Source organism: Colobus angolensis, unplaced genomic scaffold, assembly GCF_000951035.1.
Source record: "Colobus angolensis palliatus isolate OR3802 unplaced genomic scaffold, Cang.pa_1.0 Scaffold120, whole genome shotgun sequence".
NCBI lineage: Eukaryota > Metazoa > Chordata > Mammalia > Primates > Cercopithecidae > Colobus > Colobus angolensis.
Window position 1 is genome coordinate 1,588,562 of NW_012113142.1, and position 13,184 is coordinate 1,601,745.

At 42.7% G+C, this 13,184-nt stretch overlaps 1 protein-coding gene across 1 annotated transcript in view; it reads left to right on the forward strand.

The window, feature by feature from the left end:
• Positions 1–13,184, forward strand: part of YWHAG (tyrosine 3-monooxygenase/tryptophan 5-monooxygenase activation protein, gamma) — a 32,462-nt gene that overhangs the window by 629 nt on the left and 18,649 nt on the right. The window lies entirely within an intron of this gene.

The following is a 13,184-nucleotide window of genomic DNA, read 5'->3' on the forward strand; positions in this document are numbered from 1 at the left end:
TCCCGCGGGGCTGGACTTGGGAGCGGGGTCTTCGGTCCCAGCGGCTCTAGGGGTACAGGGGATCCGAGCGGGGAGCCGTGCGCATCCTTTGTGCCCGACTTCCCCCCTCCTCCCAGCCTGGGCGTGGGGGCGGGGGACCGCATGGATGCGGTTCCTCTTTCTCTCCCTGGTGTCTGGGCGGCGCCTTTCCCATTCACTCAGCAGGTCTCCCGGTTTTCCACCTCCCCAGCCCCCCCAAAATCTTCCCCACTGTCTGTCCCGACAGATCCCTGAGAATCTTCCCAGAAACATTGTATAGGGTCTCTTGAAAACCTGAGCTCCGTGGCGCAAAATCGAAACCACCTTGCTCACGTTTTTCTTAACAAAAGGCTCTTCTTTCTCCATTCCCCCAAAGCAAGTCCTCCGGATTTTAGGAAGGGGGAACGTTTGTCTCGCTAGCGTTTTCACTGATCGTTTTCAACATGTCATCTCCATTTTATTCCCTAATGTTTTTGTATTGAAAAGGGTAGGTATTGCCTGTAAAATAAAAGGTGGTGAATGTAGCTGACTGGTTCGATCCGTGTGACATATGCCGTTTCTTTTTTGAATACAGGCACGCGTCTGTGAAATTCCTATAAGTTGGGGGAAAAAATATGCTGTCTTATCTGATAGTGCAAACAAAGCGGTGGTGAGAGGCAGTATCAAGTCATTCCAGAAGATTCTGCATTTGTCATATTGCAGAGAGCCTAGACTGGGTGGAGGCTGGGAGGAGTTATTTTAAAGGGGAAAAAGTCTTTTTAAAAATTTTTGGTCGTTAGATGCATCTGAGGCTTTTTTTTTTTTTTTTTTTTTTTTAAAGCGAGTACATCTTCATGCTGATGAAAAGAGAATACTGATCTCCAGTTGTCGCATTTTGTCTGGGTTGCAGATTCCTCCCTGTATTGCACCATTTTGTCAGTGACACCACGTTTATCTAATGGGCTGTTAACCAGTTTGATATTAGAGGAGGGGGAAGTATTGAACATCATGAAATGAAAGGTAGAAAATTAATGGTTTCGGGCCCCCACTATCTTAATATTTAATTTCGTGCCTTATGTAACAAAGGTTTTCAAATGCATCTCCATTGTGAAGTGGATGCTGGAGTGTACCTTACATGTTACATCTTTTAAATGAAGCATTATTGATATTACAGATCAATTCTTGAATAACTTTACTGGTTCTCAAAAGAGGACAATGCTGATACCTCTACATTTAAACCAGGTATTTTAACAAAGAAAGGTTTTTGCCTTATTAAAGAAGAGAACCGGTTCTGAAATTTGGAATACTGCTGTGACCACAGTGGCTGTCTTACAAGGTTTTAATGCTCAGATGATGTAAGTTGCACTTGTAATGGGTATCAGTATTGGAAATATCTTCAGTTCGTGTTATTTAATTTAGACTCTTCTAATTTTTCCGTATTTCTAGTTCCACAGGAAAGCGAGTGACCTCGCACCTATATCTATAGCAACCAAGTGATGTCACACACAATGACACAGAGGCTGCATTGCACCTAAGGGCTGGTAGGGAGTGTGCAAATGGCATTTATCCAAGGTAATGCAGAAATTAACAGATAAGCCAGGTGGAATCGAGCGCTTCATATTCCACCAGATAAGAATTAGTCCAAAAAATAAGGATTTCATTTACCCTTAAACATGCAAATCCGTGACCTCTAGCTAGGCCTTGTTCACCCTATTGCTAGCTTTCTCACAAAAGTTTATAAGATGCTTTTTTTATATTTTTAAACATTCATCTCACTTATTTAAAATACTGGGCAATGATGGAATAAAAGTAGAAATTTTAAACGATAATATATTTTATGGAATAAAAGTAGAAATTTTAAACAAGAATATAGTTTATGATAATAGTGCAGAGATGAGATGTATACTTGTATTTATTTCAGATAATTAATTTGGCAGGTTTTAATAAAAACCTTAAAAACATGATGACTTTCTACTGAGTCATTTTCAGTTACTGTTAGGGAATGAGAACCAATTCCAAAACCTTTTAAATCGAGATTTGGGAAGTTTGTTTTTTACTAGATTTGTGCTTCTGCACCTTCACAGTATAGAGGAAAGAACAGTTTGTAAAATAAAAACCTTTTTTCAACTCTGTTTCCTGTGACTTTAAGGAAATAGGCTCTGTCCCTCATTTTCCTCATCTGTAAGATGGGACAGTACTTGAAAAAGTGCGGATTCAATAAGAAATGTAGTAGGTGTTCCCAAATGGCAACTACCTAAGAAATTTTCTTCCTGTTTATAAAAGTCATCATGGAGAATTTGGAAACTGCAGAGAAAGAACCCAGTCTTACCACTCAAGTGAGCTCTCTTTTAAGGCCGAAATCATCCTGTTGATGGATTAAAATTTACTTGAGTTTAATGAAATTATCCTAGTGCTAACACTGTTGGAATCTGTGCAGAATGATAGTTCTATGTGGGCAACCAGGACAGAAATACTGTATTATCCAGTATTTTGAAAAGAAGGAAAGAGGAACGTTAGGTCTTTCAAGACACTTGTTTAGTCTTGTATTGAAGGAGAGTGAATACCTAATGTATTGTATGTATTAGATAATACTGTCTTGTCCTTTGACTTTTAATAGTCTCTTGAGAAGTTAATATTTTAAGTAGGCTACTGGTACTTGCCTCGGGGGGGAGAAAAGGTTCAGGGCTACTAATTTTGTTGAAGTTACTGGGTTAAGCAGTTTAATTCAATGAGGGGTGGTGGGGACAAAGGTAGCAAAAGGCTATCGTAATTTTTCTAAATCTTCCTAGTGGGATCAGTAGACTTTCAAATTCTTACTATCTTAAATATTCCATTCCCTAGCCACCCCCCCGCCCAGCTTTTCCAGGAGATCAATAGCCATTATCACTAATGGAGTAATGGTACCTCTGTAGACTCTTCAGAGGTGGAGTTCTGCCAACCATTATTCTGAGTCATGTGGCTTGAATTGTTCTCTTCTTGAGGGTGGAAAGAATACAGATCATACAGCTTGCTATTCATGTGTTAGCCTTCACAGTAACTGAAGCAGATATTAAGTGCTTTTTCTGATTGTTTTGGAAATCTCCTATGTGTCTTTTGAATTCTACTGAGATTCAACATGGCGCTAAATGTTCATCCTCATTGCAGTCCTGGATTAAACTGCAGACCTTGGGTAGGAGTTCATCTCTTGTATTCAGGGAAGTCTTATTTATTAAGCCACTCTCTAAATTACTGAAAAGAGTGGAGAGAACGTTGTGTTTTTATCGAGGTAGAAGTTGCATAACATAACTTTAACACAGTCACATTTCAAATGTGCAGTTGAGTGGCATTGGGTACATTCAGTGTTTTGCAGCTATCCCCTATGTTCAAGAAAGGAGAAAGTGGTTACTTTTAAAAAGTGATGCTGGTCTGGCCTACAGCTGGCTGGAATTCAGCACGCCATTACCGATTCAGGAATGTGTCGATAATGGAGTGCCCACAACAGCTCACAGCCAGCGATAATTGTCTATCCCTTTGTCTACGTTTACAAGCCTCTGAACTGAAAAAAGGGAATTAGCTTTAGTTAAGTTTGTACTGTATTCCCACTTAAAAAGTTAAGGAACTTGAACACCGTATAATGTTCACCCAAATAAATAAGAACAATTTACTTGAAATCTGAGCAAATCATTACCTCTTTGGGGATTATGGAAATTTTGCTGGTGTTCTTGTGACTCGTTTTCAGCCCCAAGGCTGGCTTTATCATCAGTGATTTGCCGCCTGTGTGGTGGTGGTTTCCTAATGAGCAGGATGCAGGACTGAGACGGGGGAGCTCCTGCAGCTTGAGGCTGTCAACTGATGGGACACCAGCCCAAGACATTCAGTACATTGTGACTGTCAGCAGCTGGATGGGAAAAGTACCGTTACTTTTCCCTTCTTTGCCCACTGCCAAGATCACAGGTCCTAACCTTTTTTTTTTTTTTTCTTTTTTTGAGAGAGTCTTGCTGTCACCCATGCTGGAGTGCAGTGGGCAGTGGTGTGATATCTGGGCTCACTGCAACCTCCACCTCCCAAGTTCAAGTGATTCTCCTGCCTCAGCCTCCCAAGTAGCTGGGATTACAGGCACACATCAGTCACCACGGCCAGTTAATTTTTGTATTTTTAGTAGTGACAGGGTTTCATCATGTTGTCCAGGCTGGGCTCGAACTCCTGACCTCAGGTGATCTACCCACCTCGGCCTCCCAAAGTGCTGGGATTACAGGCGTGAGTCACCATGCCCAGCCTCAAGGACCACTTTCTGTGTTCAATAGTCAAAGGGAAATATCACTTTTAAATGATATAAAACATTACCTTCTCTTTGCCTTCTTTTTAGAGCTATTTAGGGTTTTACCAGATATTCCAGTCTATAATTATGTGTGCGTTTGATTGCTTGGTTTTGTTTGTTTTTTTGAGACAAGGTCTCAATCTGTCACCCAGGCTGGAGCATGGCTCACTGCAGCCTCCACCTGTGAGTGATCCTCCAGCCCCAGCCACGCAAGTAGTTGGGACTACAGGTGCGTGCCACCACACCCGACTAATTTTTTGTATTTTTTTTTGTAGAGACGGGGTGTTGCCATGTTGTCCAGGCTGGTCTTGAGCTCCTGGACTCAAGCAGTCTGCCCATCTTGGCCTCCCAAAGTGCTGGGATTACAGGTGTGAGCCACCACACCCAACCCAGTCTATAATTATAAAGCAGCTAAATGTTGCCTTTCTACAAAAACTACCAAATACCAGCTGCCTTCTGGCCTCTCCTCTCAGAATCATTTTTCTGTATCTTCCCCAAATTCCATTTTAGGTGTCAGCTATCATTTTGCTTAACTACCAAACCATGTTATTTTACTTAAAATTGTCATTTGTAGAAACCTTGAAAATTTTGATATTTTGCTAAATGAATTTATGACTTCGAGTGGTAGAAATTTAGTTACACGAAAACTGATTTAAAAAATTCCCTGGGTCGGGCACGGCGGCTCACGCCTGTAATCTCCACACTTTTGGGAGGCCAAGGCGGGCTGATCGTGAGGTCAGGAGTTTGAAACCAGTCTGACCAACATGGTGAAACTTCTCTCTACTAAAAATACAAAAAATTGGCTGGGCATGGTGGCGCTCACCTGTAATCCCAGCCACTTGGGAGGCTGAGGCTGGAGAATTACTTGAACCTGGGAGGCGGAGGTTGCAGGGAGTTGAGATTGCACCATTGCACTCCAGCCTGGGTGACAGAGCAAGACTCCATCTCGAAAAAAAAAAAAATCCCAAAAGAAAGCTTTAATTTTAAGGTAAATAGTTATAAATAATTGGTTTGTTACCATGATTTTGTAGAAAAAATAAAAATTGTAAATCTTAAAAGACCATGTGCGTGAGTCTTTTCTTTCTGTTTAAAGAACTGGTGAAGTCTTAGTTAAATTGCTGCCAGCATTTCACTTGTTAAGTGTGTGTCCTACAGAAATAGATTTTTCTTTACCTGAGTTGAATATTACTAATATGTGCTGCATGGCATTAAGTTTTGGTTGTGGGCCGGATGCAGTGGCTCACACCTGTAATACCAGCACTTTGGGAGGTCAAGGTGGGTTGATCTCTTGAGGTCAAGACCAGCCTGGTCAACATGGTGAAACCCCATCTCTTCTAAAAATACAAAAATTAGCTGGGCATGGTGGTGTGTGCCTGTAATCCCAGCTACTCGGGAGGCTGAGATAGGAGAATCACTTGAACCCAGGAGGCAGAGGTTGCAGTGAGCCGAGATCATACCACTGCACTCCAGCCTGGGTGACAGTGCGAGACTCCATCTCCAAAAAAAAAAAAAAAAACAGTTTTGGTTGTGAATAGGAAAGAGAGTATTCTTACATATATAGCAATTTAACTAAGACTTTAGCTAAGATTTTTTTAACGTAACATTAAAACAATAAAATTATTCCAAATAAACTCTTGGGCTTCTTAACCTTTGGAAAGGTACCTGTCTTTGGAGAGATAAAGCCCATCTTGGTGAGTGGGACCCAGGTACCCAGCTTTCCTCTGAATAGGGGTGTCCGAGCTGGGAGTATGACAGTGACAACAGTGGCCAGCTGAACATGTAATGACAGTAGCTGAAGAGGAGTCACTGATCCACCCCCAACCTGCCGCAAGCTGAGTATGAAGAGCAGCTGCCGTGGGCAGGGAAGTGAGGAATGGCTAAGCGAGTGAGGGGGGAAGGCTTTAAAAAGCCAGGTTTCTTTTGAAGCCATAGAGATGACTTACATTTCTTGAGATGTCTGAAAGAAATTTCTCATGACTCTTAAGCTACCATGTTTTAAAAACCCAGATCTGGGAAACAAAATGCCTCTGGGGCTGGTTCTTTAAGAATGTAGAAATCAGCTTGAATTTTTGACTCTCTCTGTACAGACTCCTTTTGTAGCAATCTAACATGAAGCAGTGAGCATGTCTTTGCAGTGGAGGTGCAGCATAGTTAGTAGCCATGCAGGTAACCCCATACTCATTGGCACTATGTTTTAATGTGAAGACCTGGCTGGCCTGGGTAGGCTATAGAGCAGTGGTCCCCAACCTTTTTGGCACTAGGGACCCGTTTCATGGAAGACAGTTTTTCCATGGACTGGTTGGGGGCAAGGGGTAGGGGGATGGTTTGGGGATGAATCAAGCACATTGCATTTATTGTGCACTTTATTATTGCTACATTGTGGTATGTAATGAAATAATTACAGAACTCACTGTAATGTAGAATCAGTGGGAGCCCTGAGCTTGTTCTACAATTAGATGGTCCCATCTAGGGGTGATGGGAGACAGTGACAGATCATCAGGCATCAGATTCTCATAAGGAGTGCGGCCTACGTCCCTCACGTGTGCGGTTCACAGTAGGGTTGGCACTCCTTTGAGAATCTAATGCCACCACTGATCTGACAGGAGGCAGAGCTCAGGTAATTCGAGCAGTGGGGAGTGACAGACTTCCTGCTCTGCAGCCAGGTTCCTGACAGGCCACAGACCCGTTGGGGACCCCTGCTATAGAGAATAGATGTTATTATTTTCAAACCTTCACATTGGGTCTTATATCTGTGTAATAGAGGTTAAGACTGGACATTATTTTTCCTACTAGGTTGAAAAAAATGACCCTACCCAGAAAGGCAAGAAGAATGAACAGGAGAGGAGAATATGAGTGACAAAAAAGGGCCTTCCAAGGCGAGGAAAGCTAGTGGGGACAAGGGAGTAGGGAAGGAATATTCTAGAGTATCTTGGATTTTGGAATGCCATGCCTGTTTAAGGGAGTCTATAGTCTTTGGAAGGCTGTCAACAATGGGATTGACTACTGAAGACAAAAATGTTGGTGGCCTTTAGGATGCTAGAAATTTCGGGGGAAAATGACAAGAATCACCATAATGATTCACATGCAGGGATATTTCCATCGTGTCTTTTTCTGCAGTTTATATTCTTTTGCACCTTGCCTTTTTCACTTGACATCATTTCAATGATACTCTGTCATTATTTTGAGTAGCTGAATAATCCTGTGGATATATCATAATTTGATTTTGTTTTACTTAGTATTTAGGCTGTTTCCAAATTTACATTTGTAAATAATATTGATGAGGGTATAGATGGTCCCTGATTTCAGATGGTTTAACTTGATGATCTGATCTTTTCTCTTTTCTTTTCTTTTCCTGTTTTTGAGACAGTGTCGCTCTTTTGCTCAGGCTGGAGTGCAGTGGCGCAATCTCAGCTTACTACCACCCTGCCTCCTGAGTTCCAGCGATTCTCATGCCTCAGCTTCCCAAGTAGCTCGGATTACAGGCACGTACCACCATGCCCGGCTAATTTTTGTGTTTTTAGTATAAATGGGGTTTCTGCATGTTGGCCAGGCTGTCTCCAACTCCTGGCCTCAGGTGATCTGCCCACCTTGGCCTCCCAGAGTGCTGGGGTTACAGGCATGAGCCACGGTACCTGTCCTTAACCTGACGATTTTTCGACTTTATGATGGTGCAGAAGCAGTAGGCATTCAGTAAGCTCTTCCACTTAGGAGGGTCACGTCCCTGTAAACGAGTTGTACGTCAAGGAGCATCTGGTATCTTTCAGGCACAATTCGTACGTTAAGACAGACCCAAGAGGGGAATTGCTGGAAAACCAGCTAAGAAAAATGTTTAAGGTCCTCACTAGTACAGGGTATTCTTTCTTGAAAGTTTTGAAAAATTTGTTTGAATAGGTATTATGTGCACATGTTTCAGAATTCAAAAGGCACCTGTCGCCCTTTGTCCTCTAGGAAGGAAAATGAGGTTGAAGCAGGGGTAGGCTCAAGTGCTGCCTTATTTGAGGCAGGGCGCATCTCCCTTATGCTTCTTTGGAGTGATTGCCTTTTTTTCCCCTTTGACTAATGGAAACTTTCAGACATACAAAATAAAGACAAATAGTACAGTAACCCCCGTACACCCAGCTTCACCATTTTTCAGCATATTGGTCTTTTATCTGTATTACATTTTCTTACTCTTTCTGGCCTCCTCAGGGATTATTTTACCAGTACGGAAGATGGCTTTTTGGAGACAGTCTTTCTCTGTTGCCCAGGCTAGAGTGCAATGGTGCAATCTCAGCTCACTGCAACCTCCCCCTCCTGGGTTCAAGCAATTCTTCTACCTCAGCCTCCCGAGTAGCTGGGATTACAGGTGCTCACCCCCACAGCTGGCTAATTTTTGCCTTTTTAATAGAGACTGAGTTTCACCATGTTAGCCAGGCTGATCTCGAACTCCTGACCTCAAGTGATCTGCCTGCAGGTATGCTTTTGTTTTTTATCGTTTGCTGGCCCTGTAGAAAAAGGCTTCAGGTTTTGGGAACTTGATCTATTTATTGAAGAAGGAAAAACAATATGGCAAAACTTCAAACAAAGTTATCGTTAACAGATTAAATTTTTAAAACTTAGGTAGAATAATATATTTCTACTGACATTATTTGGAACTGTGGCATGTAGATTCTCAAAAACACTTGCTGAGTGAATTACAACTACCTCTTATTTTCATTTTATGGTACCCTGTTGCATTTTGATCTTGGTTTTCTCTGTTTATCATCTGACTGTGTGTGTGTGTGTATGTGTATGTGTGTATTAATAAATGATGACCAAAACACTTTAGCAAGTGTTTATATCTGCTGTAAAAATATAGTACCATTATTTACTGAGCTGTTGCAGTTCTGAAATGTTGATGAGTTAAGCTAAGCATCTGGACCACAATGGAAAACTTAGGGTACTTTTTGGCATGAATTTTTTTACATCTATTCTCTAAATTTCTGCATTGAAATCTTTTTGGGAAGACAAAAGATTTTTTAAATTACACACTGTTAGATGAAATACTGTAATATAGTTTGATATTTACTGTCACTTTGGGAAGCATTTTTATATACTTTTCCCAATTAATTTAACAACAGTTTTATAAAGTGATAGTCTTCTCATTTTAAAGGTGGAAATGTTTAATTTGCCTTAATTTTTTTCAAAGTCTAAGGCTCTTGGTTTGTAATCCCAGCACTTTGGGAGGCTGGGTGGCTCACGCCTGTAATCCCAGCACACTGGGAGGTGGAGGTGGGCTAGTCACCTGAGGTCAGGAGTTTGAGACCAGCCTGGCCAACATGGTGAAGCCCTGTCTCTACTAAAAATACAAAAATTAGCGGGCATGGTGGCATGCGCCTATAGTCCCAGCTGCTTGGAGGCTGAGGCATGAGAATCACTAGAACCAGGGAGACAGAGGCTGCAGTGAGCTGAGATTGTGCCACGGCACTCTAGCCTGGGCAACAGATTCTATCTCCAAAAAAACAAAAAGAACAAAGTCTAAAGCTCTTATTATTTTTTTTCTAGAAAAGGGGTCATGGGTAAAGTGGATACCAGCTGTTGTTTCAATTGATCTCTTTTAATTAATTTTAGCTTATGTTCCATTGCTTGCAGATGCATGGAAAATCCTTTTAAACTACTGCATATTTAATAATTTTTCCATTGGTTAACCTTGAGGTGGTGGCGTGTCGTCTAGGTTTAAATACAGAAGAACACATTTGCTTTAGGACAGTTGCAAGATGTATTACTCAATACAAGTGTAACCCTGTTTCTTTCAGAAAACATCATTTGATCCCACGATTGCAGTGTGTTTTTTAAATATCATTTAACAAAGGAGAACTTGAGATTTTTAACATGAGGTAAGTGCTGTAGTTTTGCTGTTGGAGTCTTCGAGATATTGCCAGGAGGCATGAGGGTACCACTCAGAACTTAATGGAAGCGGATACCTCACTCAAAAGGAATAGATCTCGGAGGAAGAGAAAACCTTTTGTATAGCAAATAAAAACCAGTATAATATGGTTTTATGTGGAATTTGCAAACTGGAGTTTGAAACATGTTTTGAGGATTTGGGTGAAGATCAAAGGAAGAAAAGAGATGCTAGTTTTTTATATTGTGTATAAGATATTTTTGTAGACATTTGAGTGTTTTTTTGTTTCTTTGTTTTTTGAGACAGATTTTCTCTCTTATTGCCAAGGCTGGAGTGCAATGGTGCGATCTCAGCTCACTGCAACCTCCGCCTCCCGGGTTCAAGCGATTCTCCTGCTTCAACCTCCCAAGTAGCACACGCCACCATGCCCAGCTAATTTTTTTGTATTTTTAGTAGAGACAGGGTTTCTCCATGTTGGTCAAGCTGGTGTTGAACTCCTGACTCAGGTGATCCACCTGCCTTGGCCTCCCAAAGTGCTAGGATTACAGGCATGAGCCACCGTGCCCGGCAGACAAATTTGAGTATTTGAATGTAAGCATTTGAATGTTTTGAAGACATTTTAGGCAGTTGGAAGAAATAAATGCACTGATCTGAAATCCTAGGAAAGATACGGTTGTGATGGGATTCCTGTTGAACATCTGTGGGGATCTTGATTCTACAAAATCAATTGAAGTAAGCCCAGAATGCTGTGCAACGGGAGACAGACATTGAGTTCACATTGGTCGTCAAGGAGGGTTTCCTAGAGGAAGTGATGCCTGCGCAGTGTCTTTGTGGGGTTTGAAGGAGGGGGAGAGTTTGGAGGAAGGAATAGCCAGGCAGAGGGCATGGGATGCTTAGTTTCAGTATGGAAAAGGAGAATCGGTGGCGTGATTTGTTTAGTTCCTGTTGGTGGCATTCAGGGAATGCCGTGGTGGTGTGCTTTGAGGGAGTAGCAGGAAATGAGTTGAAACAGGCTAGCAGGAACCAGTTCATGAAGGGCCTTCTGGAGTTTGTTTCTTCTTAAGCCATGGTGAGTCTCTTCAGGCTGAAGAGGACCATAATCTACTTTTTGGTGTGGAGAGATCCCAGGCAGCAGTGTGGAAACTGAGTAGGACAGTGAGGCAGAGCGAGGGAAGGCTGAGTAGATTGTCGGGTCTAGTCTTCAGGGACCTGGACAAGAACGGCGAGGGCAGATTGGAGAGGGAGAAATGGGTGGCCGGAGATAGAAGAAGAAAGAGGAGGCCGGGCGTGGTGGCTCAAGCCTGTAATCCCAGCACTTTGGGAGGCCTAGACGGGCGGATCACGAGGTCAGGAGATCAAGACCATCCTGGCTAACACGGTGAAACCCCGTCTCTACTAAAAATACAAAAAACTAGCCAGGTGAGGTGGCGGGCGCCTGTAGTCCCAGCTACTCTGGAGGCTGAGGCAGGAGAATGGCGTAAACCCGGGAGGCGGAGCTTGCAGTGAGCTGAGATCCGGCCACTGCACACCAGCCTGGGCGACAGAGCGAGACTCCGTCTCAAAAAAAAAAAAAAGGAAAGAGGAGAAAATGGTGGAAAAGATGAATTCAGGTGTTATGCTGAATTTGAGGAAACACTTAAGTGGAGGCAAATTAACTTGGCTACAGGTCAGTTTGGTGCTTATAACAGCGCCTGGCACAGTGTAAGCAAAGAAACATTTAGGATCCACTAATAACCAGGCTGGCCTAACCCCTGCAGAATATAATATCCTCTTCCCTGGTAGAACTGACGTTCGAGAGGGAGCCTTCTTTGTATCCATGTGTGTTGGAACCATGGAGAACAAAGGTTACCCAGAGAAAAATGTGACATGCAGTGGTTGGCACTTAAATAGTGACTGAAACGAGGAAGGAAGGACCAGGAAAGAAGGCTGACAAGGGGCGGAGAGCCTCAGGAAAGAGTGGTCATCAGGGTTAGATGCCTCTGTGAATTCAGATTTAAGATGAAGGCCAAGAGCACTGTATGCGTGGGGTCACGGGATCGGAAGACAGTGACCACTGTGTAGGGCTGTGGGTTGAGGAGGAAGTGAAACATGGAAGAAATGGTAACAATTGCGGACTTAATTCCAGAACCTTGATTTTGAAAGAACCAGGAAGAGGTGGGACTGAAATGCATCGTTTATTTTTTATTTTATTTATTTTTTATTTATTTTTTTGAGATGGAGTCTCACTTGGTAGCCCAGGCTGGAGTGCAGTGGCGCGATCTCGGCTTCCTGAAACCTCCACCTCCCGGGTCCTGGGTTCAGGCCGTTCTGCTGCCGCAGCCTCCTGAGTAACTGGGATTACAGGCTCGCGCCACCATACCCAGCTAATTTTTGTATTTTTAAGTAGAAGCAGGTTTCACCATGTTGGCCAGGCTGGTCTTGAAGACTTCATGATCTGGCTGCCTCAGCCTCCTAAAGTGCTGGGATTACAGGAATGAGCCACTGCTCCCCGTCTCATTTATTTATTTTAAACCTTAACTTTTGCTGTATGTTAATGGGAAAGAGTAGGAGAGGGAGAATAGAAGAATGTAATAGAATAGTGGGATTCCATGGATGGGGAAGAAACATGTTTTGTTGGCACTTAACAGAGGAGGTAGTGATAGGGGCAGCTACCTTTGGAAGAAAGGCCTCAAGATGGACCTAACTAATGGTCACATTCCTCTATGAAGAAGAGGTGGCAGTAACCTAGGATTGCCAGGTTTATAGTGACTTCAACCTCTAGTTCTCTCTCTGTGTCCCCCTCCCTCACGTGAATCTTGGTTGTGAGAGTGGGAGGGGCAGGGGGTTGGATTGATCTGGGTATTTTAGGGATGGTGTAGCAGAAGGACAAGACATGATATGCCTACAAAAAGAATGGAGTTGCTGGGTCTCCATGAACCTTGCAGGGAGTGAATAAAGCCTGAAGGGAAGGTGCTGAGAGAGAAAGGACAGAATTCAAGAGTAAGTCTTTTTTTTTTTTTTTTTTTTTTTTTTTTGAGACGGAGTCTC